The sequence below is a fragment of the Colobus angolensis genome, unplaced genomic scaffold, assembly GCF_000951035.1.
Source record: "Colobus angolensis palliatus isolate OR3802 unplaced genomic scaffold, Cang.pa_1.0 Scaffold268, whole genome shotgun sequence".
NCBI lineage: Eukaryota > Metazoa > Chordata > Mammalia > Primates > Cercopithecidae > Colobus > Colobus angolensis.
Window position 1 is genome coordinate 1,238,642 of NW_012115910.1, and position 24,766 is coordinate 1,263,407.

Here is a 24,766-nt window from a genome sequence, read left to right on the forward strand (position 1 = left end):
TTGGTTGATACGTGGCCCAATAATAGGTTCTTCTCTGTTGTCCACACCCTCATCTTTGAGGCTTAAAAGGCCTTGGGTGTCTCCTATGAATGCAAATAAACCAGAATTTGTTGGGACAGGATGCATCCCAGTAACTTCCTGTGAAATACTAACTGATTAAATTTCAAGTGCCCAACCATCTTTTTGGTCCATCACCTCTTGGGACTAATTCATGGAAATTAAATGATACATTAACTTAGAGGTCAAAGTCAAATGCGCTGCCCCAGGCAGAAATTTTTGTTCAAATTTCCATTTTGCTTGAAATAAAACTCCTCTTACACTTCAGTAGCCTGAATCCAACTTCCAAGCTCTGTGGTGACTGGTAAAACATCCCCCAAAGTTCTTTTCCTGGACAGAGAATCCTATTCTGACATTCATTGACCCAGAAAACCCTTGCTGCCTTGAGTGCTGCCTGTGACAGCAATCAACAAGTTACAAAGATTTTATCCAAATCAGGGTTAGATAACTGGGCTTGGGACAGTTTAGTTCATGTGGATATAAACTCTCCTCTCATTTTAATACCACTATCCTTCTGAAGTTACGGTGTACAGAGGTATGAAACTATGAAATGAGAAGGCGAACATAGGTTAACCAAAACTCTCAATAAAGATAATAGTATACTAAATCATCTTTGAATTTAGAAGTAATTAAGATATATAGCAGAGATACATTAAAAGATAATAATAAATGTTAAAATAATAAAATTATAGAGACGCTTGAGCACTCAACAATAACAAAAAGCCAACATCATATGGTATCTTGGCATCAACTTCTAAGCTAATAACCCTCTACTCTTCCACACAGATAAGTAAATTATTTTAAATAGTATTTCTTTGCTTTCAATCCTTAGACAAATTTGACTGCTTCACACAAATATGGGGCAGGATGATTGATATGGTTTGGCTGTGTCCCCGCCCAAATCTCATCTTGAATTGTAGTTCTCGTAATCCTTACATTTTGTGAGAGGGACCCAGTGGGAGGTAATTTTATCACGGGGGTGGTTACCCTCATGCTGTTTTTCTGATCGTGAGTTCTTGTGAGATCTGATGGTTGTATAAGGGTCTTTCTCCTCTTTTACTCAGCATTTCTCCTTGCTGCCGTCATGTGAAGGACATGTTCTCTTCTTCTTCTTACGTGATTGTAAGTTTCCTGAGACTTCCCCAGCACTGTGGAACTGTGTGTCAATTAAACCTCTTTTCTTTATAAATTACCCAGTCTTGAGTATTTCTTCATAACAGCATGAGAGTGGACTAATATAGTTCTCATAAACATCCTTCAGATAAGTTGGACAATTTCATTTATCAGTGACTCTCATTCTTTCCAATTTTTTTCAGGGCTTTTCCAGGGCTTCTCTTACAGATTGGTGGGATTCACACTTCCTTCTTGACATTCAGGTGTCCGCCTTCTCCTACACTGGTTAAATTCCCCAGTATGTCTCCACTCATGTCTTTCTTCTTAAAACTGACCCCACATCCTTAGTGTTCTGATGTCCCACACTCCAAATGTCACCCATTCACATGAATCTATCAAGGCACTGTAATTTTAACAGATTTTCCAGGAGTAAAAAATGGTAAATTATATCACATGCTTTTGAATCCCTGAGTTAAATCTCCTCAGCTGAGTTCAGCTGCAGCTATGGGGAACAGTTTCCTAGAACTCAGCCTCAGGCTGAAAGCATCCCACGTCACTGTCATTGTTTCCTAATAATCATCTCCAGTCTTCTCGGAAACATGCTCAACTGACATACAAACGTAGTCTGAAAATTGGAGGAGGGAACACTCTTGAGTACAATGCTTCATTCTCCTTTTCTTCATATGAATAATTCTTAGAGGCATTATTTCTAGCCACTATCAAGTTATGTGTATATGTGACCCACAGTCCGATGTCACCTACCTCTATTGTACCACGGAGGCACACCAAGGTCACACCTTTGACTTCAGGTATTTGGAGGCACACTGAGAACCAAACCCAGATCTGGCTCAGAGATGGTTCTGCTCAATATAAGTTGAATGATCTGATTATGGGCTGATGTACTAAGCCCCAGTCAAAGAAGAGGAGGTTTGGACATGAGAAATAATATTCCCAGAGGGTAAGGTGAATGGTATGTAGTGATTGTCTACTTTGTATGGGGGCAACAAAGGTATTGTGATAAATATACACATGAACTTCTGAGCTGTGGCAAAGAGTTGGCCATTTAGTTAGGGTCCTGGAATGACCTAGACCAAAAGGTCTGAGATAAAGGCAAGAGGCCTGAGGACAGACCTAAAGAGTAGGTCCTTACTGTGTAGTTATGAGGTCACAAGGCAAGGCCCTCAGGAGAACACTGTGTAGTTATGAGGTCACAAGGCAAGGCCCTCGGGAGAACACTGCAGAGCAAGAATTTCACCATTAAGTAATCATCCCATACCGAGGATGTCAGCCAGACTCTATCCTTGGTCTCCCAGCACTTGGATATGTGCCCATAAAGAGAGTAGCTATTGGGGTGACAGATATAACACTTGGATCCTCTAGCAAAGTTTCACTCTTACCAAGGCTGGCCTTGGCTGCCTGTGCCTGACTACTACTCTGTCTTGAGGAAACTAGATATTCACTCAGTGGCAGATTGAAGCCCTTCAACTCTAGATTTGCACACAATGAAATTCACAACTAGCCCACATATGTGGTTGTTGTTCTGTTTGAGTTTTCTCTGGTTTTATCCCTATCTGAAGGCCTACAGGATACCTGATATACTGATGGGGAATCCTACATAATATTGCCTGTGTCCACGAGATGGGTTTTATGCTGAAGGAAGTGGAGTGTTTTATACATAATCATAACACCCACTGGCCCTGCTTTACTGCATTCACAGGAAGCAGCTGACCTCGCAGAGCATTGGAAAGGCCTATGGAAAGCTCTGCTAAGGTGACAGCACACCTTCCAGGTTGAAACCATGCTTCCAGGATGTGGTGTATACATTCAGCCAACCCCCATATCCTAATGTGGATCTCCACAGTAAAAATGCATGGCACCAGAAACGAAAAAGTGGAAGTTCGAGTGACCACTCTCAACTCGGCATCATCCCAGTGACTGACTTGAAGACTATTTTTTGCTTTCCTTCTCCACAACTCTTAATCTCTGCTGAACTAATCTCCAGAGGAGGAAATGTGCATAAAGGTAATTAGAACATTTTCTACTATCTGGTTAATTTGGTGTTAGTATGATGGTAGACCAACAGGCACAGAAAATAACAATTAATTTAATTAAATAAAGACTTAGTATTGACGGTAATGAGAAATAGATAGATTCCTGAGCAGACAAGGATGTGTCCCTAGCGGGGTTCAATCTTCAGGCCAAGGACAGTCTGAAGCCTGAAAACTGAGAGGCCAGTTCTGGACACAGTCCATGACTGGAGTGAGAACTTCTATCCCCTTCTTATCCACTCTCTCTCTTTTGATTCCTTCTGAATGATGCCTTTTAACCAATCAAATGGTGCCTTTTCCAAGCCTACCTATGGACCAATCAGCACACATTCCCCCATTCTAAGCCCGTTAAATCCCCGGTATGAGCCTCACAGAGAGCAACCCCCTTTTGGGTTCTCTTTCAATACTGAGAGTTTTCTTTCCGTCACTCAGTAAAATTCTACTCTGCCTTACTGGCTCTCCAGTGTCCGCATACCCTATTCCTCTTGGTCGTGGGCCAAGAACCCGGAACTCACTGAACTGCAGAAGCAAAAGAGCTGTTAAGCTCCTGCTTGCTGAGCTGGGAGTGGTGGAAGTGGAAGAGCTCTAAACACTCACTCCTGCTTGCGGAGCTATGGGAGAGAAAAAGCCACAACAGTGTGACAGGAGGGGCGATAAACCTCGATTATCACAAGGAACCAGTGTTGCTGCTATGTAATTGTATCTGAGAGAAATATCCAGTCAATCTTGGAAATCCATGGGTTCCACATCTGTGAATTCAAGCAAATGCAGACCTAAAAATTTGAAAAAAAAAAAAAAAATACAACAATAAAAATAATACAAATAAAACACAGTGTAACAACTGTTTATATAATACTTACATTTTATGCATAAATATATATATATATAGAGAGAGAGAGTTTATTTTCCTCCTTCTTGTACAAGATTAAGTATACTATGCACACTGAGTTTCACTTAACTATGTAACTTGGAAATCACTGTGTATCAGATATAGGTAGCTTCCTTGTTTGTTTTTATAACTAAATACATGTAACATAAATATTCTTTTTTCCCAATCTCTAACTATCATAGACAATGCCACAATTAATCATATTGTACATGTACCAAAGTTGTATTTCAAGTCCATGTTTAGAATAGAATTTTAGGAAATTGTCGGGACAAATACATACATAGTTATGCCAGATATTTGCACAATGTTTCTTTAATGAGAACTGTACTATTTTGCATTTCTAATATCAATGTATTAAAATTGATTTTCTATATCCTCTACTCATCAGTTTATTCTCACGCCTGTAATCCTGGCACTTCGGGAGGCCGAGGCGAGTGGATCACCAGGTCAGGAGATGGAGACCATTCTGGCTAACCTGGTGAAACCCGTCTCTACTAAACATACAAAAAATTAGCCGGGTATGGTGTCACATGCCTGTAATCCTAGGTACTTGGGAGGCTGAGGCAGGAGAATTGCTTGAACCTGGAAGGTAGAAGTTGCAGTGAGCTGAGATCATGCCAGTGCACTCCAGCCTGGGTGACAGAGCAAGACTCCATTTCAAAAAAATAAAAATAAAATAAAAAATGAAAAATATTCTGTTTAATCCCGGAGCATATCTACATATTTGTATTCTGAACTAGGTAATATTTATGCTCTTCCACTTCATTTAACAAAATTATTTTAAGTAATCTTGAAATGCATAATACAAATGGACAGAAAAAATGCAAATGGTGAATCTTTCATTTCATAGAAATTTGTATATAAAATAAAGCCACTTAAATAATGTAAAAACACAATAAAACAATACAAATGGGAATAATTTAAAATGATAATTTAAATTTTATTAGTGCATTTTAAACAAAGTAGCCAAGTGTACCTACATTTTGGTTTGTAACAAGAGTGAATAATACATTTACCACTTCTGTTAAATTTTAACTTCTGGAAATGTGTTACTGGCTTAGTCAAAATTGAGGATTTCTTTTTTTTTTTTTTTGCATTTTCTTGTTCTATACACAGTATAGTCAGAATAGCAATATTGTTTATTTCTTAGCTGATTAACACTTTTACATTCATTCATTTTTATTTTTAATATTTTCTTTCCATAAACAACAGATATGCAAATATTAGAAAAAGTATTAAACATAAGGATACTTTTGTAAAGGGCTCATACAGTACAATTTCACAGCAAATTCTAGAAATGGAGATATTACCCATTACCTTTTTACTGGGAAGATTATTGCAGGTGTCGTATACTTCCATAGTCAGGACATTTTAAACACAAATTAAAAGAGCAAATCATTTTTTACACTGTGACGCATTTGGTGTAATTTGAGTTATTTTGGATTGTATTTGTAACTAGTCTGCTATCATTAATTGTACCATATATATGTACATACACAAACACAAATACACACACACACACACAAGTACCGACAGGGGCTGAAGGCAAAGCTGGTTATTTCAGATGCCTCTTACTAACTTGAGCAAAGTTTGCGGCTCAGTCTGCATTTATAGGGAGCTAGCAGTATAACTGAGAGGTCCCCATGTTAATTTCCACACAATTTTATTAAAGGATAAGTAATAAAAATGTGGAACTTTAAAGCTTTAATGAATATTAATAAAACTCAACAATAATCATAGTAATTGTTCAAAACTTAGCTCAACACATAATTTTGGGGGAAAAGAATCATCAGTGACATCATTTAGAAACACCAGCCCTCAGTTATCAGGAAAAGCAGATAACTTTCTCATTGGTTTTATGACTGTTTTTATAGGAACTACTGACAATGAGCTTCCTCAATAACTTATGCACAAGTGTAGACTTTGCCTGTGACCTGGGGTACAGAGCTAATCCCATGAGTCAGAGTTTTCACATTCAAATGTTTAAAGCCCCAACTTTGTTATTTATATATGTTAACAACTTACTATTTGTTAAATTATCTCTCTGGATCAAAAGGTTACTATTCTTACCCTCATGTAAATAGCCTTAGGTCTCCTATCTTCATTAATCTTACATACATAATTGATTCCTATGTAATATACATTGTATTTGAAGCTTCAGTTATTCTTGTGCAAAATAAAGGCCAGGTCAAATTGGCTGTCTCAGCTTCCTCAGCAACTTAACTGTCTGTGTACCTGTGCTTCATGAAGAGAGATGATGACGATAATCACATTCACTGCTTCTTCCTCATACACCAAATTATATCAAAGTCGTATCACACCAGAAAGAGGCCAGGTCCTATGTCTGACCAGTTTGTGATTGCTTAGTTAAGTCTTGGGTTGAACTTTACTTTATTGGATAGGGGATATGTTTGTGCACCCAAAAGTACATGAGACAGATTTCCATCGATTTAGGAAGTTTATTTTGTCAAGGTTAAAGACACCCCTCTAACATAGCCTCAGGAGGTCCTAACAACATGTGCCCAAGGTAGTCGGGGCACAGCTTGGTTTTATACATTTTAGGGAGATATAAGACATCAATCAATGTGTGTAAGATGTACATTAGTTTGGTCTGGAAAGTCCCCACACTTGGAGTTGTGGGGACTTTCAGATTGAGGTAGAGAGAGACAAAAGTTTGCATTCTTTTGTCTTTGATCAGCCTTTCACTGAATACATGATTTACATATGAGAGGAGGGTAGAGGCGTAATCACGTGTCTTAGTTTGGATTAGTGAAACAGTAGGGCAGAGGAAGCAATCAGATGTGCATCTGTCTCATACAAGCAGAGGGATGACTTCCAGTTCTGTCTGTCTTTTGTCCACAAGAAATTTTCTTATGGCAAATTTTGAGGGAGGTATGCAGTTTGTGTGTGTGTGTGTGTGTGTGTGTTATTGTTGTTGTTATTGTTGTTTTATTTTTGTAGCTGTCTTATTTAGGAATAAAACGGAGAACAAATTTGCTTGAGGCAGGTCTCAGCCTTACTTCCCTTTGGCTTAGTGATTTGGGGGGGTCCCAAGATTTCTTTGCCTTTCACACAGTAATCTTAGGAGAACCAGAGAACAACCCTCCATTGTAAGATAATGAGACAGTCCCTTCAATCTAGGCGAGAAGCATGTCCAATCTGCAGTGACTGACAGGAGGGCTCAGTTGGTGGAGTTGGGTTGCCCATGGCTGCCTGTGAGGCAGGAGAATAGGATCTGGAGGCAGGGAACCTGAGGCTGATTCACGCTGACTTCCTAGATCGAAATCAAAAGGAAAACCCCCACTTTCCACACCTAAGTAACAAAAGGACTTGAGGCTAATCCAGAAAATTTGAAGTATCTCTGACTGGTTGCTTTTCACAGTCAATCAGATGCTTGTGTAGGGTGTAACCTTTGTAACTTCAGTTCAGCCTCTGATTGGTTGCTTTCCACAACCAAAAGACTGATTGCTGGCCACTATATCATTTACACAGGGTGTATGTAAATGAGTAACTGAGTAACCAATGGGAAACCTCTGGAGGGTATTTAAAAATCAGAAAATTCTGTGAGGGGGCTCTTGAGCCCCTGTGCTTAGACCTGCTCCCACACTGTGGAGTGTACTTTCATTTTCAGTAAATGTCTGCTTTTATTGCTTCATTCTTTCCTTGCTTTGTTTGTGCATTTTGTCCAATTCTTTGTTTAAGAGCTAAGACCCTGGATGCCCTCCATTGGTAACACTAGAAGGTTGGTCAGGATTCAACCAACCTCTGTAGCATAAAATAGGACAAGCAAACCAGCATTTAGAGGTACTAGCAATGACCAATTTCAAGCTCAAGAAAGGTGGGTGTGGAGGGGTTGGCCATGTTTTCAGCTCTATTAGAGATCTACAAGGACAACTGATGCAGGGAGAAGAATGGTCCCTTCTCTAGGCCACCACATGCTTCGGCTGTTTAACAGCACATGCCCGTGGCCAGGAGAATGAGAATGTCATGAGCAGTCTGAACATTAGAGGAGGCAGGCAGTAAGAAGAAAGAAATTGCAAAGGCTTCTATGAAGTTCACAAATGACTAAAAAGTCTGAGAAACTCTCAGAAATAGCTGGGAGACACTCAGATGAGCTAAATCATGGCAGACTATGAACTAATTTTTGATTCGTACCCAATTACTGTTTTACATTTCCATCTAAACTAAAATGCATTTTGTTTTAAATTAACAGGAGGATAACCCAGCTGCAAATTCAGTAGTTAATTGTGTCGTTTCTTCAAACAACCTATAAAGAGGCTGGGATAATCATTGCTTCACTTTTAGTCTATTTTCAAAATATTTTGCTTTTAAACTACATAATATCCCCCACTTTGCTTATTCCTTTAGTGCCACCAATTCCAGTCCCCAATTGTAGCATATCAGGAAAACTATAAACTCTGCCTCTCTGTATACTCCACCTAAACAACCAATTCAAATTAAATTGTACATCACTGGGAGTATAGTAGAGATTCTCCTTTCCTTTGCTTTTGTTTTGTTTTGTTTTTTTGTTTGTTTGTTTTGTTTTGTTTTTTGATACACGGTATCCCTCTGTTGTTCAGGCTCGAGTGCAGTGGGATGATCATGGCTCACTGCAGCCTCAACCTCCTGGGCTCAAGTGATCTTCTTGCCTCAGCCTCCTGAATAGCTGGACTACAGGTGCATGCCACCACATCCAGCTAATATTTGTACTTTTTGTAGAGATAGGGTTTCCCCATGTTGCCTAGGAAGGTCTCAAACTCCTGGGCTCAAACGATTTGCCTGCTTCCACCTTCCAAAGTGCTGGGATTACAGGGGTGAGCCACTGCACCTGGCTGAGATTCTTTTCTGAAGTACATTTGCACAATGTCGCACAATGTCAAACACAAAGTCATGAGTTTTAGAGTCAATTTTTTTTTTTTTTTAAATCTTCATTACATCTCTCCAGTCCCATCTCGTCTCATAGATTGCAGCAGTCTTTCTGTGTTGGAAATGGAAAGGGTTAAAGTAAAAATAATTGAAAAATACTAGACACATCAAATAACTTGAGGTTCAAAACCACACAGATTCAAGAATACAGAGTTAAGACAAATAAGTAAAGAACAAATTACCTTGCACTTTGGTAATGCAGTGTGTTGCAATTTGTGTGCTGTGAGAAGCTGATTCTAAGATGAAAATTAGCACTGGGAAGCTTATTAGAGGATGTTCCCAGAATTAACACCTGCAGAAAGGAACTAAGGATAAAACTAATCTGTGATGCTGCCATAAGGAGTCCTTAATAAACTGCACACGGAGTTGTAAAAAGAAGCCCTGAGTTGAATCAAAGGAGGCAGAACTTTATTCTCTCACGTGGTTTAGTCAGGCCATGAATGTCATTCTATAAGAAGGCATGACTCTGGGTGAGGCAGGACTCCTGAACTGAGGCAATCTCTGTAGGGGTGACAGCTACAGGCTTTCTACTGGAAGTATCACATACCTGGGAAAGGGAGTTGTTCATTCCTGTGAGAATATGTGGTGGACTCATCTTAGCATCTGCCACACTGTGATTAGTTGGTCAAGTGAAAATTACGGGGGAAAAAAGTTCCTGTCTGCTTATGGAAAGGTCCAAGACTAAAATGAGAATTTAATATATTTGGAAATTTCTGGTACTTTCAATGACCATAATAGTAAGAGACAGTAGATGAGATTGGAGAGGTACAGAACATGCTATGTATGCTCCACTAAGAAACTTGATGTTTATCTCATTGAGTGACCAATGAGAAACTGAGAAACCACCGAATGATGGTGAAGCTTGAATTAGAATCATGCAATTTACATTTTATAGGTAGCTCAATTTATTTATGAAAGTCTAACGCTTTTGAGTTCACTATACACTATGAAAGCATAAAAAGTATGTCTTCTTAGCTATTTTTTCTTTTTTTCTTTCTTTTTTTTTTTTTTCTTTTTTTTTGAGACGGAGTCTCGCTCTGTCACCCGGGATCTCAGCTCACTGCAAGCTCCGCCTCCCGGGTTTACGCCATTCTCCTGCCTCAGTCTCCCGAGTAGCCAAGTAGCTGGGACTACAGGCGCCCGCCACCTCACCTGGCTAGTTTTTTGTATTTTTTAGTAGAGACGGGGTTTCGCCGTGTTAGCCAGGATGGTCTGGATCTCCTGACCTCGTGATCCGCCTGTCCCGGCCTCCCAAAGTGCTGGAATTACAGGCTTGAGCCACCGTGCCCGGCCCTTAGCCATTTTTCTGTACCACACAACCTTGCAGATTCTAGTTGTTCAATAGATTTGGAAAAATGAATAAATAAATGGAACTATTTGCATGGTTGGGTGGTGATGGGCTTGATTTGAACATGTGGTGACCATGAGGACAATATCAAAGATCAACAATATACAATTTGAATTTTATTCTTATTAGAGGATGTTCTTGGAATTAACACCTGTGGAAAGGAGTTAAGGATAAAACTATACTCAAAATAAACATAAAACATATTTGTACTCAAAATAAACATTAAAAATTTAACAGTTGTTTTAAAATACAAAGGACATTAAGTAAAATTCGGCATTTAAGAAATGCTCCCAAGGGCTCAAGGCTTCATGCCCATTTCTATAGTTTGTGATCCTTATGTCATTGCTAATTGGAAAATATCTTTTATGTATATTACCTAACATGGTTATTATATTAGAACAAGTGTTCATTGCACTTTTAATCCAATATCTTACTAGAGACAACAAGGTCAAGAAACAGGCAAAAATAATTTCAAATAACAAACACCACAACCACAAAGGTGAGCCAAAAAAGCAAACACTCGATGACATTCTTAATTATTAAACAGCACTTATCTTGGCTGAGTATGACTACTGTAAAACAAATATATCTATTTATAGTGAGAATATATTTTAATACTAATTCAGACAATCAAATCTACTCTCGCCATATAACCCTTTTCTTAGAATTGTCTGCATTCGAAATTTATGTAGGTATTCACAAAGGTTTCCATGCCTGTAATTTTAGTCTCAGAGTGCAGAGAGTGAGAAAATAAAACAGGAAAGTAGATACTTGGAGAAGTAATGGCTAAGTATTTCTTGGTGAAATATACCAACCTAAAAACTCAAGAAACTCAGGGAACCCTAAGTACGAAAAAGGAGAGTCCACGAGTTACACCACAGTCAAACTTCTGTAAACCAATCATGCAGAAAAATTGAAAAGTCAACAGAGAAGAAAAGTATACGTTACATTAAAGGAAACAATTGTATGAATATAATTCAAGAAAATTCATCTGATAAGATAATTCAAGTATAATTAGAATGACACATGAACTTGGATCTGAAGAAATGAAGAAAACATGAAATGACAAAAGTATTATTAATTATAACAATCTCTTTAAAATTCTCTTAAAAGTTTAAAGAGACACAATGGATAGGTTAAAGCAAGAACTGTAACATTGTGAGATCGATAACATACGTATATCCAAAATATATTTCAACAATGAGGCAAGAGGTAAGAAGAATTACACTGTAGTAAATTGCTCATATTTTATATGAGGTGGTACAACATGAACTCAAAGTAGACTATGATATTTTAAATAAAACTACTGTAATTTTCACAGCAATACTGAAAATAATTTTTAAAAATTATAACTAAAATGTGGGAATTAATTGAATTAAAATACTAAAATAAAGACAAGTCCATTAGTTTCCTAGCACTACAGTAACAAATTACCACAAACTCAGTGACTTCAAGAACACAAGAGACTTATCTTTTTTTTTTTTTTTTTTTGAGACAGAATCTCGCTCTGTCGCCCAGGCTGGAGTGCAGTGGCCAGATCTCAGCTCACTGCAAGCTACGCCTCCCGGGTTTATGCCATTCTCCTGCCTCAGCCTCCTGAGTAGCTGGGACTACAGGCGCCCACCACCACGCCCAGCTAGTTTTTTGTATTTTTTTTTTTTTTTTAGTAGAGACGGGGTTTCACCGTGTTAGCCAGGATGGTCTCGATCTCCTGACCTTGTGATCTGCCCATCTCCGCCTCCCAAAGTGCTGGGATTACAGGCTTGAGCCACTGCGCCTGGCCAAGACTTATCTTACAGTTCTGGGGGTAAGAAGTCTAAAATAAGTCTCAAAAAGCTTTGAAAATTGAAGTACTTAGGTATTTTTTTCTGGAGATTCCAGGGATCTGTTACTTGACTTCTAACTTCGAGAGGCTGATATTCCTTGACTTATGGTTGCATCACTCCAATATCTGCTTCTGTCATCGCAAGTTTTGCCATTTGACTCTGACTCTTTCCACATCCATCTCATATTGACAATTGTGATCACAATAGGTCCACATGGTTAAATCAGAATAATATCTGCATATGAGTCTCTTTAACTTATTCACGTCTCCAAAATTACCTTTGCCACATTCACATCTCCTAAATTACCTTTGCCATTCATAGGTTCTGAGCATTACTAAAGTAGACATATCAGGGTGGAGGAACATTATTTAGCTTACCACTGTAAGAAACTTGAAACTGAAAGAAAAGAAATGGGATACATAGAAAATAAAGAGTAAAGTGATATACTTAAATTCAATTATACATAGTTGTATTAAGATAATCACACACTAATGTATGATTACATTACATGAAGTGAACTAAACACTTTAAACACAAGACAGATTGTCAGAAAGGGTTTTAAAAAAACAGGATTTTTAAAAAGATCCAAATATGAGCAGAGGGAATGCACATCAAAAGATGTAGAATCAACCTAACTGCCCATCAACCAATGAGTGGATAAAGAAAGTGTTGTACATATATGCATGGAATATTACTCAGCCATAAAAATGAACAAGAATGTGTCTTTTGCAGCAACTTGGATGCAACTGGAGGCCATATTCAAAGCAAAGTAACTCAGGAATGGAAAAGCAAATACCACATGTTCTCGCATAAAAGTGGGAGGTAAGCTACGGTATACAAAGTGGTATACAGATATTGGAGACTCAGACTGGGGGAAGGTACCAGGGGAGTGAGGAATGACAAATTACCTAGAGAGTATCGTGCATACTATTTGGGTAATAGTAGACACTACATGCCCAAACATTACCACTATAAAATTCATTTATGTAACCAAAAACTACTCATGTGCTTAAGCTATTGAAATGAAAAAATAAACAAACAAACAAAAAGAAATGCACTTCAAATATAAACAAACAGATATAATTAAAAGTTATGTAACCAAAAACTACTCATACACTTAAGCTATTGAAATGAAAAAATAAACAAACAAACAAAAAGAAATGCACTTCAAATATAAACAAACAGATATAATTAAAAGTTATGTAACCAAAAACTACTCATACACTTAAGCTATTGAAATGAAAAAATAAACAAACAAACAAAAAGAAATGCATTTCAAATATAAACAAACAGATATAATTAAAAGCAAAAGGTTAGAAATAAAAGACATATCATGCAAATTGTAAGAACAGGAAAGCTGGTATGACTATTTTAATACAAGACAGAGACTTTACGACAAAATCAGTAATAGTGTTAAATAGGAATATTTTATGATGAAAGGTTCAATTCATCAGTATGATGAGCTATGTAACTAATATAAATAGTTTCAAAGTGAAGCAAAATATGATAGAATAAATGAAGAAATATATAAATCTTTAAACATAGTCAAAACTTTTAATGTTCCTCTCAATAGTTGATAGGGCAAATAAACAGAATTTCATAAGGATGTGAAACACCTGAATAACATAATTAGTGAATCAAAAGAAACTGACATTTATAGAACAAAGTACCTTTATAACTATAGAATACACATATTTATCAATTGCTTATAAAACATTCACTAAAATAACAATAGTCTGAGCCACAAAACAAATCTCAATAACTTTCAAAGGATTAAAATAATATGGTGTGTACTCTGTACAAATGAAATTAAAATAGAAATCAATAGTAATACCTAAAAAGTAGCTAAATATCTGAAAATTATAATGTATTTTAAATATAACTCATGGATCATAGTATAATTTTCAATGAAAATTTAAAAATATTAGTTTCATTTTAAAGCACCATGGAGGAGAAATATACGTATTTAAGTGCTAGTACGGTGAAAGAAGGAAGGTTTAAAATCAATAATTAAGTTTTAAATTAAATTATAATTGTTTTCACCCTAGTAAGTGAAGAAATAGCAAGTTAAACTTAAAAAGTTTAAAAGCAAAAAATAAAAATGTATCTCAAAATTATTGTTTTGAATAAAGGAAGCCTGGCATCAAAAAAAAAAAAAAAGATATTGTTTTTGTTTAATTTTATCATTTTCTTGAAGCTCGAGAACAGGTAAAGCTAACCTATGGTGCTAGAAAAAAAGCAGCAGAAAATGACAGCATCCATGACCTAGTCATTCAAACAAAAAGCCTTGTAGTTTCTCTCCTCTCACTTCCAAAACCAAGCGTGAATGACTCACCGAACACTGCTTCAATATTTTTCACCTCTTTTATTTCAGTTATTTCATCTTTTGCACTGATATTGTAGCAGTCTAAGCCATGATTCTCCCTCTTTGTGGTGATTACATCAATATAACACTAGGTTTTATTTTTTATCTGTAAAATATTAAGAAAATGACAACTGTATGCCAGGTAGGCCCTGTGACACTTACAAGAGGTAAAAAAGAGCTATCAAATATACATGATCCCTCTCTCATGAGGTTTACTGATAAACTGAAAAATAAACATTATTCAAATAGTCAGATGAAGGAATACCAAATAAGAGAACTGCATTCCTGCTATGAATAAAGAGTATGGAGTGGCAGCCGAGTATGTTACAAGCGTATGCACAATGCTGCAGGAAGGTAAAGACATGCTGAGAAAAAAGTCACATTATCGAGATCCTGAAATGTGGATAGAATTAATTTAGTTAAAATAAGGCTTCACATTTCACACAGAGGAAACAGCATGACCCCATTTCTATGATGTGAGACGAAGCATGGCACTTTTAAGGAACTGAGAAATGGCTGGAGTGAAGGAGCATAGACGGTGGAGAGAGAGTGGAGGTAGACAAGACAGAGGTCTGGTAGGAATGAGAATATGTAGGCCCTTGTAGACCATGGTAAGTATTATCTTCTTTAAACCAGTGTAATATAATCAGAAAAGAGATGTTATGATATTTTTAGTGATTCTTGTGTTTTCAGAGTGCATGTGAGGAGCACAAGAGAATGCTTTGTGTTACTCCTGCTAGGAAAAATCTGTGCTTTGGATGGGATTTGTGGAGCAAAGAGGACCACTTCATGTATAGATGAGAGGTAATATACAAACAGCAGGGTGGTAGTTTGGATATGGGAGACATAGAAGACAAGCAGATATTAGCGATATCTGCCTGACTTCTGTGTGGCAGATTAGGAGGGACATGCAAATGTCCTTCTATAAAGAAATAGGAGCAGAAAAAAATAATACCAATTCTACATATATGATTCAAGAACATAGAAATAGCTTCTAGCTCAATATATGAGGCAAGCATTATGCTCATCCTAAAGTCAGAAGAAGAAAATGCAAAATAAGAAAACTATAGAGCAATATTCCTTGTGAACATATTTTCAAAACATCTCTTAAAATTTAGGAAATAAAATACTGCAAAATATAAAATAATAAAACATTACAACTAATTGGCTCCATAGCAGGAATTCAAGGGAGAATTAGCATTGAAAATCAATCCTTATAGTTTGCTTCATCCTCAACAAGGGCATCTAAGAAAAATCTATAGCTGGGCAGAAAAGAGTACATAGTGTACAACTTCGTCTATGTGAGACTAGAAGAGAAAGCAGTGAATACACAGAGAATGAAGAGCTGTGGCTGCTTATAGCAGAAGGCTGAGGGATAGGTTGACTGCAAAGGAGCATGAGGGTGCTATTTGTGGTGAGGGACAGCTTCTAGACATTGAATGGAATGGTAATTAGATCATTATTTACATTCATCAAAACACATCCACCAAATTGTGTTCATCACACTCAAAATGATTGCTCAATAAAGCTTATTTTGAAAGTGAGAAAAAAAGTGTCAGGAAAAGCTAAAAATAATAAAATATAGTAACTGAAGAGTAAGAGATTGGGGGAAAATAGAGTAATCTGGAATTTTGAAGCATTATTCTCAATAAAAGTAATTATCATTATGTAAGTTAGTTAATGCACAAAAATGCTCTCTGTGCAATTCATTATTTTTAAGAAAACAGGGAGAAAACTTACCACAATTTATTTAATTGTATTATTATTTAGTTTTCATTCACATAGAATGATCTGAATCAAAAGGAAAAAAATATTAGTACAACAGTAACAATTCTAAAAAATAATGTGTAGATTAGGTTTTACCTGTTTATTATTTTCTTATTTCAACAAAATGAAAACAGTCATGGATCATATAATAACAGTTATGCAGCAAAAAGTGAAATCTGTAGTGCTGAAGACAAACTTAAAGAAAGCTTGAAGTGGAAGATACACTTGTAAAACATTGAATAAGTGGACAAAGAATAACTCATGGACAGAATGAGAGTGAGACATTTAGAGACGTTAAGGGGCGAGTATCAGTATTCAACTTACAAGTGTTTAGAGTAACTAAAAAATAGACTATCCAAAAGACAACTAGTGTGACTACCGCATGTGTTCTAAATGCTAAAACTGCATTTTGGTATTAAAAGCCGGGTAATCATAACATAAAACTGGGCTTTCTCTCACAAGACCTCTAGTTCTATCACCACATTCCCTAATTCTGAAAACTCTGAGACATTTCTTGAACTCTCTCTTCACTGCTGCATTGCATCAGCCGCTTTGCTTCCTCTCTTGATTCCATTAGTGGTTTGCTACTTCTTACTACCGACACTGAAAGGGGCAATGACACTTCGCAAGTCCCCTGAAGGCACTGACTTTAATGTTGGCAAGAGCTTGTGCCCTGCTGCTGGGAGCTGGTGCCCCACTGCTGCTGCTGTTCCCTGAGGTCTACGTCACAAGACTGAATGATCCTGGAAGTTGCCTTCATCTTATCCAAATACTAAAAGTAATCACTCACTAATTAGTTAATTCAACTATTTATAAATAACACATATTTATTTAGCATTCACTAGCCCTGTCACAGGCTCTAGGCAAGGGGTCAACTAAGCAGATAAGGTCTTTGAAAACAAATTCTCATGGCAACAAAGGCTGTGAAAATTAGAATCCAACATTCTTTTAATTTTCACCTGGTTTGTATTTCAAACACCTCACTCTGATGTAGGCATAAAAACATGTGATTATGCCACAAGGGAATCTAATACAGTGTTCGGAAATGTCTTATTTTGCTTCCCTTTGACTTTAAATACGTGAGTTTATCTACATCCTACCCTTGCCATTGGTATTAACTTTTCCCCATAAGCTTTGGTCGCTCGTGGAGGCTGAACACTTCAATCCATATTCCCAACTCTCCCAGATCAAGATGTGTCTGAAACATTCAAGGGAACACAGTTCAGTTTAACTAAAATGGGGTCCTTATTACAAATGGTATAGTGGAACAATTTCAATAATTACATGGAAAAATAATCAATACAAAATCTGATATTTTACATTGAGAGTAATCCATATGTTCTAGGCAAAGATTCTGAGATCACCACCTGGAAATTCCTTTAAAAAAATCAATCTTTTTTTTTGAATATTCTCATCAAAATCTGAAGCTAATTGCAGAGGGGTAAAAAGAAGATCAACTTCCGATGTTCATTTTGCAACAGTAAATATCATTAAATATAGAAACAGTCAACCAACATGAATGTGGTCCAAGAAGCCCATACATATTCCAAATGATTAGCATATGAAAGCCACAAAAGGACATCTAAATTATGTCATTTATTTGATATAATACCCATATTCCTATGCTGCAAAAGGTGCCAAAACATAATATTTATTATGATAAGGAAGTAGTGAAATCTTGCAATTAGTGACTGTTAAGCTTAATTTGAACGACCACGTTTGGGAGATTTTAGGACAGGGTAATGAATCTTCAGTTATGTAGAGTTTAGGTTATTTTCCAAATCTCATGTTCCACTAAAATGAATTATACTTTAAGAAATGACTGTGAAAATAAATTTTTATTAACAGATACTTTTAAAAGATATTAATTTATAAGTTTAGAATAAATGACACATTTATAAAAGAATGATGACTGCCAGTACGAAAAGGCGTAATATGTTCATCATGCATGGTGAACAAAGAAAAGGTTAAAATTGTCATTAGGAGTTTCTTTTTGGCAAGGGCTTTATGCTTTCACTTACAACATATACTTTTAGAATGCTATGGGGAACTCATAAATTTATTCCTAACATTTTAGAATAAAATATTTAAGTAGTACTAAAATTAATATGGCACTGGAAAATAAATGCACTTTGCATTCATCATTAGGTAGAATGTAAATGAATAGCCATTAATCAGAATTTATATCTCATACCTCCTAACACTGATAAAAAATATTAGGACATATTCTAAATGGATGAACAAATTACATTTTCTTTTATAAAATATAGCCAGTGGTTTTGGAAAAATAAAATGTTAAAGTTTTACCGTAGACTATTGCCATTTCTTGAAAATGTCATCAATTTAAAAATTCAAATAATCATTGTGGTCAAATCAGCCTCAACTGTTATGCTTTTTATTTCAACTTCCACTCTCTTAGTTAAGTGATTTCCTAAAATAATTTTACAGGGACAAGAATATGAGTCCTATGTGGTTTTGACTAATCTGAATTATGTAATTTATATGATTGATAATGACTGAAGAAAACAATTGTCAGGCTAGCCACTGGAACTCCAGGAAAAATTTTACTGTCCCAGTCCATAATTTCACTAAATTAGCTCTTCAGTCCTTCTTGACTCTGAGACCATAGTTCCTCTTCCTCCTCTTCCCATCACCTCTTCAATATTATGATATTTGTATAGGGATAGTGTCCACCAAGAGATTATGCCAGTGACCCTTTTCACAATCATATCTCGAAATCTCCTACTTCAAAATTTACTTCTTAAAAAACTTAGAGATCTCCCCATGAATCCCTCAGTTTAATTGTAAAATGTTAGCTTTTGTTATCCTAGTAGTCCCCAGTATATCCCTCTGTTGAGTCATCTTAACTAGACTCCGGTAAGATTGTAAATACATTAAACCAATTTCTATGTATTGTTTGATTTTATATCTCATTGAACTGTTCAGGAGGTATCTAGTGCTAAATGTGATTAATATGATTGAATGAATGAATGGACGAGACATGGCTTGCAGCTGCTTTGGTCTTTCTCTTCCTTTGCCTTTTCAGAATCTCTTGAAGCTGCCCTCCAATGCTCATCCTTGTTCTTTTGGGAGAGCTCTTTCTCTCCCTCTATTTTAAATGTTCATATTTCCAAGATTCCTATTTTAAGCAACTTCTTTTATTCAGCTGTTTGTACTTTTTATCTCACTCATTCTCATCCCTTCATTTTCTACCTAAGATGAACCAAATTTTACAGGTACAATTTCCCTTCTATCTCCAGGCTATTATTCTTACTTTCCCAATAGACATCTCCAAAATCAAAATAACTTCCTCTTTCTGTGTATCATAACCCTTGCCACAGGTTGGCTTTTCTAGAAAGCACACTCTAAGGCAGAGGTTAAGAAGCAAGACATTTGAATGACAGTGCCTTTGGGATCTGTCCCTGCAGAAGGGATGATAAAAGCAGGTGTAGCCAGCGAGGGAAACTAACGTGTGATTCGGTCCTGACAACAGCGCTAGCCAATGACAATGAGGAGTTTGGACGTTAATTGAGCAGTCAGTTTTCCTGAGCGGAGTCAGGATGGTCAGAGCTTTGTAACTCCTCTCAGTCATTGCAGGTGAGTCATCCGAGGAAGACCTTGAGTTTCTGATGAGGCAATCCCTGAAAGGATGAAAGCTGCAGTCTGTCTTCTGAGCACATTCCCAGCAGTTGCATTAATTTATCCTCAAAGGGAAAACTGGAGAGTGCCTGCAATGTCCATCACGCCACTCATATTTTGTTTCCAGGCAATAAAACACATTATGATTCCTTAAGCATACCATTTCCTAATTCTGGCTTCACATACATCTAACTCACTGTTGAGTCTAAATAGCAAGGATTCTATTTTTGTGTTCGTAAGTAAGCGTTTATTTCAGTACAGTTTCAGACTTACAGAAAAATTGCGAAGTTAGTACAGATAAGTTTTGTGTAGAGAATGTGCCCTAGAAACATAGACTATAGGAGTGGATCATCAATATGAGAAAGGCTGGGGACGTTAATGTTGTTCAACACCAGTTTTCTCTACTAGTACCATTCTACAACAATATGGCACATTTGATGTAATTAATAAAAAATCAATCCATTACTGTTAAATACAGTTCATACTTTATTCAGATATTCAGATAAAATCCTTAGATGATATTACCTTAATTTTTTGGTTCCAGTATCTCATGTGATATACTGCATCACAATTAGTAGAGACCTCTACCTAATTCTTGGATGTGACAGATTCTCAGACAATTTTTTGTTGATGAACTTGACAAGTTTAAAGATTATTTATCAGATATCTTGTAGAATATTTCTCAATAGGAATTTTTCTCTGTTTACCTTATGATCAGGCTGGGGTTGTTGGCTTTTTGGCGGGAAGACCACAGAGGTAAAGTGCCATTTTCTCTCATCATAGGAAGGGTGCATACTACCACATGACTCATCTCTGTTGGCATTAAACACATTCACCTGATAGAAAGAGTGTTGGTGAGGCTTCCACGGGGGAAGGTTGACCCTTTTCTCCTCCTTCTATATTAAACTTTTTGGAAGGTATTCAGTCACTACTCATAGCACACTCTTAAAGAGTGAGAAATTATTCTCTACCTTCAAAGTGGAGTATCCACACATATTACTTACTTATATAGAGTCTATGTAAGTAAATAATGAGATAAATAAAAATGAGGGAAAAATGTAGCACTCCTTCACAGAAGAATTCCAAGTAATACACATGGATATTCCCCTTTCATGTGATAGATTATAATTCATCACTGCTTTATGTGTTTTGTTGCTCAAATAGCTCCAGCCTTGGTCATGGAAGCTCTTTCAGTAGGATCCTGAGTGCCTCTGACATACAACAGTCGCCGTAAGATTTTTAATCACTTTAGTACTTTCTTGCACCACAACGTGATACAGACTCATTTTATATATTTCCTGCACAAGTCTTAGAATAAGATATTTCTTTCAGGAGCCCAGGTTACTTTTAATGGAGAATGGTTTCAGATGCCAACATCTGGGCATGAGGTGTTCTCATTGTTGCTGGGGCTTTGTTACTTTTAAGCACTCTCTGCTAACAGAGCAAGGAGATGTATGTGAGTATTCTATGCCATCACATACACATAAATATTTCCACATGTAGCTATGTGTATGTATATTAAGCTACAGAAAAGTTTATACTGCTGTCTCCAACACTATTTCATTGCCATAGAGATCATTCTAGCTGCATCTCCTTGCTAATCTATGACCTCCCTCTCCAACATTAGGAAGTCTGGCCCCCACCATCTGCCATTTACTTGTTTAAATGTTCAATTTCAGTGTACATATATAGTGTTTTTATAATTGTTACCCCATACTCCTATGGAGTTGGGCGAATTTTGTCGACTAGACTGCAGTGATCATATGTACTTTTGACCTTACAGACTCCACTAACTTGGAAAGTTTCTAGATCAGTACCCTTTTCCCCCATGTTTTGAGTTGAGGATGTTACAAATGATTACATTGTTGTCACATTTTGCTTTCCATTCTGGATCTCCCGACCTCCTAAATGATTTATTTTTAGTTTGCATATATTAAAATTCACTCTTTGTTCTATAAACTTCTATGGTTTTTGAAACATGCATACTGTCATGCATCTATCATTAAAGTACCACGTGGAATAGTTTCACAATAATAAAAAGTCCCCTGCACTTCACCTCTTCAACCCTCCTGTCCTCCTGAACCGCTAGCAGACTGGCTTTTTTGATTTAACAATATGCATTTAAGATTCATCCATCATGGCTTGATATCTCATTTATTTTTATTGTTTAATAAAATTCCATTGTATTATTGTGTTAAAGTTCAATTTATTCATGTTTTGAAAGACATCTTAGTTTTCAGTTTTTGGTGACTAAGAATAAAGTTGCCATAAGTATTCACTGGCAAGTTTTTGTGCAAACACAAATTTTTATATCAGTTGAGTAAATACTTAGTAATACAATTGATAGATCACATAGTAAGTCTATGTTTAGCTTTGTAAGAAACTGTTAAATTGTCTTCCAAAGTGGATGTACCATGTTGCATTCTACAAATAATGAGAGTTCCTATTACTCTGAATATTTGCAAGAAATTACTATTTCTTTTAATTTTAGCCATTCTATTGTCTAGAGGTATCTCGTTGTTTAATTTTGCAATACTTTAATGACAGATGAGGCTGAGAGTCATTTCATAGGCTTCTTTGACATATGTATGTTTCTTTGGGTGAGGTTTCTGCTTATAATGTGTTCCTATTGTTTAAATTTATTTGCCTTATTATTATTGACTTTGAAAAGTTCTTTAAATAGTTTAGATTCAAGTCCTTTACCAGATACTGTGTTTTGAAAATATCTTTTCTCAGTCTGCAACTTATCTGTCTTCTCTTAACAGTGTATTGTGTTGGAGAAATATTTAATCACAATAAAGACCAACTTAAAATTTCCTCTTCCATGAGTAATGCTTTCAGTGTTTTATGTGGAATTCATTACCAAACCCGAAGTCTCATATGTATTTTCCTGTTTTCTCTAGAAGTTTTATGTTTTTGCAGTTTATTTTTACTTCAATGATCCATTTTCGGTTAATTTTTGCGAAGGGCGAAAGCTCCGTGTCTAGGTTCATTTACATATTTTTTTGCATGTGGATGTCCAATTATCCCAGTACTATTTGTCGTAAATACTATGCTTCCATTAATTAACTGACTTTGCACATTTGTCACAGGTATGTCGTTTGTGTGGCTTTAATCTCAAGCTCCCTATTTTGTTTTATAGATTTACGTGTTTGTTCTTTATACAGCTGTGTTCAATACTGTAGCTTTACAGCAAATCTTAACACAAGGTAGAAAGCCAGCTTTGTTCTTCTCCAGTATTGTGTTGGTTAATTTAAGACATTGGACATTCCATATAGACTTTATAATTAATTTGTCAATATCTATAAAATAACTTGCTGGAATTTTAAGATTGCATTGATTTTATGAAGTTGACAATAATTGACATCTTAACAATATTTTACCTTCTAATTCATGATCATGCAATATCTTTCCATTTACTTAGATATTCTTTGATTTTTTCATCAGAATTCTGTAATTAATTTTCTTCAACTTGATCCTGTATATAGTTTTTCAGATTTATATCAATCATTTTTTAATTTGGTGCTAGTGTAAATGGTATTGAGTTTTATTCAAAATTCCGGTTGTTCACTGTGGTTATATGTGAAAGCAATGACATTTGTGTATCAACCTTGTATTTTGCATCCTTGCTATAATTATTGGTTTCAGGAATTTATTTATTGATTCATTGTGATTTTCTTCACTGACAATTATGTTCTATGAAAACAGTTTCATTTTGCCTTCTTATCTATATAGCTTTCATTTTCTTGTTTTGTCTCAATGCATTAGCTATGATTTCCAGTACAATTTTTAATAGGAGTATGAGAGGGAACATCCTTACCTTGTTGCAGTCTCAGGGGAGAATTGTCCAGTTTCTCACCATTTAAAATGACTTCAGCTGGAGGTTTTATAGACTTTTTTAAGTTAAGGAAATTCCCATTCTATTCTCATTTTTGCTGACAGGCTTTAGTATAAACTGGAAATGCATTTGTCAATTTTTTGCAAATATTGATGTAATAATTTGATGTTTTCCCTTTAACCTGTTAAGATAGAATTCTTGAATGATTTGTGAACGTTGAACCAGTCATGAATACCTGGCATAATTCTAACTTGGAAATGTGGTGTAATTATTTTTATAAACTGTTGGATTATATTTGGTAATATTTTGTTTGGTATTTATGAGTATATTCAAGGGAAATATCAATTTATAGTTTTATCTTTCTTGAAATTTATTTGTCTGATGTTGGTAATAGTGTAATGCTGGCATTGTGGAATGAGTTAGAAATTATTCCCTCTGCCTCAATTTTCTTGCAGGGATTTTAGAAAATGGGTATCATTTCTTCTTTAAATTATCAGCATAAATTTAACAGTGAATCCGTCTGGAGCTGGCACTTTCTGATTTGGAAGACTATTTACTATTGATTCAATTTATTTAATAGATATAGGACTCTACAGGTAATCAGTTTCTCCTTGTGTGAGTCAGTTTTTGTATAAGAGTACCAATGGCTTTATATAGAGTGAGGTGGAAAGTATTCTCTCAGCTTCTTTCTTTTGAAACAGTTTGTGAAAGATTTGGTGTTCATTTTTTTTTTTTTAATGTGTGAATGTGTGGTGGGTTTTATCAGCAAAGCCATCTGGGTCTGGGCTTTTATTTTGGAGTATTTTTCTGATCACTAATTACAACTTTTTACTTGTTGATTTTCTATTCCAATTTTCTGTTTCTTCTTGAGTCACTTTCAGTAGTTTGCACCTTTACAGGAATTTCTCCATTTGATCTAGGTTATCCAGCTTGTTGGCATACTATTACAG